This window comes from Lupinus angustifolius, chromosome LG11 (assembly GCF_001865875.1).
Source record: "Lupinus angustifolius cultivar Tanjil chromosome LG11, LupAngTanjil_v1.0, whole genome shotgun sequence".
NCBI classification, from domain to species: domain Eukaryota; kingdom Viridiplantae; phylum Streptophyta; class Magnoliopsida; order Fabales; family Fabaceae; genus Lupinus; species Lupinus angustifolius.
The window spans coordinates 7,015,263-7,019,288 of NC_032019.1; positions in this window are offsets into that span (position 1 = coordinate 7,015,263).

The window sequence follows — 4,026 nt, forward strand, 5'->3', positions numbered from 1 at the left end:
GCTATGTTGATATATGGCTGACGGTCGGAGAACAACCTCTAACCCGGACAATTCAAGCAAAGTTCTTGGTTATCGACCATGTCTCGGGTTACAACGCCATACTCAGACGACCCACACTAAACCATCTCGAAGTAGTAGTTTCCACCCTACATCTCTACATGAAAATTCTTTCATCTGACCTCCGGGTATGTACGGTTAGGGGAGACCAACAGAGTGCAAGGACTTGCTATCAGATGACTCTTTAGCCGGACCACGCTTCAAATGTGGAAGAACTAGATGCTAGAGCAGATGCAGAAAAACTAGTGGAGTTAGATGCGGAAGAACTACGCCCTCATCCAGAAGGAGAAAAAACCTCCATTAAGCTCGGGCCCTTAAAGGAAAATCTGGTATATATTGATCGTACTCTCGATGAAGCTCAAAGATTCAAACTGATCAAATGCTTGAAAACCAACAAGGATCGTTTTGCCTGGTCCGCTGTGAATATGCCTAGAATCAATCCCTCAGTTGCTTGCAATCGACTCACGAAAAATCCGAGGGTGAAACCAGTGGCCTAGAAGAAAAGAAAGATGGGCGCTAAAAGAAAAACTCAGGTTACTCAGAAAGTCTCATAATTGCTAGAGGTCGGGTTTATCCGAGAAATAACGTACACCACCTGGATGCCAAACGTCATGTTGGTCAAAAAACCATATGGGAAGTGGCAGATGTGTGTGGATTATACAGACTTGAACAATGTATGCCCAAAAGATCTATAACCCCTCCCAAACATATATCATCTTCTGGACAATTCCTTCGGGTACCAATTTCTGCCATTTATGGATGCTTATTCTGGATATAATCAAATCTCCATGTACCCCCGAATTAAGAGAAGACCGCCTTCATTACACCCAAGGCGGCTTACTATTACACGGTAATGTCATTCGATCTGAAAAATACATGGGCCACATACTAGAGAATGATGAACACCATTTTGGGAGATCATATCAGGAAGAACATGGAGGTCTATATGGACGATATGATTGTCAAGAGTCTGCCAACGAAAGATCATGTGACCATCATGAATACCATTTTTGGCGGATTGCGCAAGTTCAATATGCGCCTCAACCCAGACAAGTGTACATTCATAGTCGAAGCCGACAAGTTCATGGGATTTCTGTTAACAAGCTGGGGTATTGAGGTCAACCCAGCAAAGTGTCAAGCGATTATAGACATGCGTAGCCCGAGATCAGCTAAAGAAGTTCAACAACTTAATATACGGTTGGCGACCTTAGCCAGGTTTCTCCCTGCATCCGAAACTCAGGTATCATATTGTACAATGACTCATATCACTAGATAACAACAATACAAGTTATGGGTTTGGGCTGATGTAAAAGGGTTGGTGTATAGGGCTATATATTTATGTTATGTAAACCTAATGTAACAAGGAGAAGAATAGTAAAACACTAATCCTTATTCTCTAATAATATATAGTGGTAGCCGCTCAACGCTTTCGGGGACGTAGGCACAATTGGCCGAACCTTGTTACCAAATCTCTTGTGTTATTCTCTTGTCTCTATACTCTTTACTATTTTATTGTTCACTTGTTCCCAACAATTGGTATCAGATGGCTCTTAACCCGATGCCAAATTCGAGGTGGGGAAGTTTGATGGAACTGGTAATTTCGGATTGTGGCAAATGAGGGTTAAGGATGTATTGGTTCAACAAGGTCTATCAAAGGCGTTGTGTGAGAATAAACTAGATGATTTGGATCAACTACATTGGGAAGAGTTGAATGAGAAGGCTGCAGGAACCATACGACTCTGTCTATTAGATGAAGTGATGTATCATGTTATGGATCTGACGTCACCAATAGAGGTAGAGAGACATTAGAGAAGCGGTTCATGTCCAAGTCTCTAACAAATAAGTTGTATTGGAAGCAGAGACTCTATGGCCGGAAGATGCATGAAGGTGTTGATTTGTAACAACATCTCAACAATTTTAATCAAGTGATCAATGACTTACAGAAACTTGATGTGAAGGTTGATGATGAGGACAAAGCAATAATATTACTATGTTCTTTGCCAAATTCCTATGAACACTTTGTGACAACATTGTCGTACGAGAAAGACTCAATCAAACTGGATGAGATCATATATGCACTTCTATCTCACACTCAAAGAAGACAGAATGTAGGTGAAGGGTCTCAGGGTGATGGTCTGTATATGAAAGGGAGCCAAGCGCGTGGGAGGAGACAAGGCAGAAAAGGTATTGTCAAAGGAAAAAGACCAAATTCCAGGGGCAGAACACTAGTACAGTGTTATAAGTGCAAACAGACTGGGCATTATTATCGCGCCCCGATTTTTGGCTGCTCGACTTTTTTTTAGAGTCACCACTATATTTTATAGTTAAAAATGTAGAAAAATCTTTTAAGTCCAAGTACCTTGGGCTTTTGTATTTTTGGTATCCAGGTTCGAGAGTCGTTACAAGGTAGGGAATGTATTAGCACCCTACCCGTCCGCTTTAAGCGGTACCCTTCATTAAAATATATGACTTTATTATTATTAAATTGTTTGATTAATTAACCAACTATTGAAAAGAAAAAAATATTTATTTTTATTATTGTGTCTAACAAGATCGACCCCGGTCTTATGTAACCCTATTAAGGGAATAAAAGCATACGTAGTTCTTTAGTAAAAAAGGAATTTTTGGTTGACAAATTTTATTAATGAAATTATTTATTATTGTGTATTTAAGAAAAAAAACGTTTTGATTAATTATTAGTTTGCATTGATGATCGTGCTAATAAAAATATGGTTGTTACTTTAATTTATGATGATATTTATTTGATTTGAAAAAGAAGATCTTATTAAGTAATTGCTAAATAATAGATATATCCTTGACTTTCTATTATAAAAAATAAAATTTATCATATGACAATATTATTATTAATATTATTATACAAATTATTAGTAAAATTATTTCTTCAATGGTGGCAATAAAAGTTGGTATAATTATCATACACACATTGTAGAAAAATGAAGGTACTTACTTGTTGAAGCTTGCAAAGGAGCAAGGATACAATGCAAACGAAAGACAAATGACTTACTAGGCTCGATAACATGTCGGAACCAGATTGGCCAACACTACAAAGTGTGGAGAATATGACCATGTGGTAGATCTGCACGTGTTGGGTGAAGAATGGTGCACTTAGACGTGGATAATCTTGTGTTCATGTGAGAGTAGTAATCTGGAGCGACATGGTGTCCTACAATCGCATGATGTTTCGAGATTTGATTGGCTATGAGTGGCTGGTCAACGCACATACAGACTAATATGAAGAGCTCTTTTTTGAGGGATTTTTGTGTGTAATTCTTGGTTGTAATTTTTACATGGAATTCTTGTCTTTTTAGTGCTTTTTGTATGAAATCCCCCCTGTTCTTTGGTGAATAAGACACTCTATTTATATATTATGACTTATCACATGTGCTTAATTGATTAGAGGGGGTTAATGGAAATAAATCATATTTGCAACATAATCAAATTGATTTGAAATTTTCTTGATTTGATTTGATTTGATTTGCTTATTCTTATATTACAACCTTAATTTTTTTTTATTCCAAATCTCTAAAAGGTTTAATTTTTCATCGAATCAAATCTCTAAAGATTAATTATTATAATCTAAATTATTTGTGCAACACAATCAAATTGATATAAAAAGTTTCAGTCTTAATTTGATTTGTATATTTCCTAATTGCGATCTTTAACTTATTTTATTGGTTTGCAACCTTAATTTATTTGATTCCAAATCTCTAAAGATTTAATTTTCTAATCAAATTGATTTGTACAACACAATTAGATTGATATGGACTTTCTAATTTGATTTGATTTGTGTATTTCCATATCGCAATTTTGATTTGATTTTTGTATCCTTAAAGATTTAGTTATTATCAAGGTGATTCATGCAACTTAATCAAATGGATATGATGTAATTCAAATTACATATTTTCCAATCTTTAATTTATCCTATAATCCAATCAAATCTTTAACTCA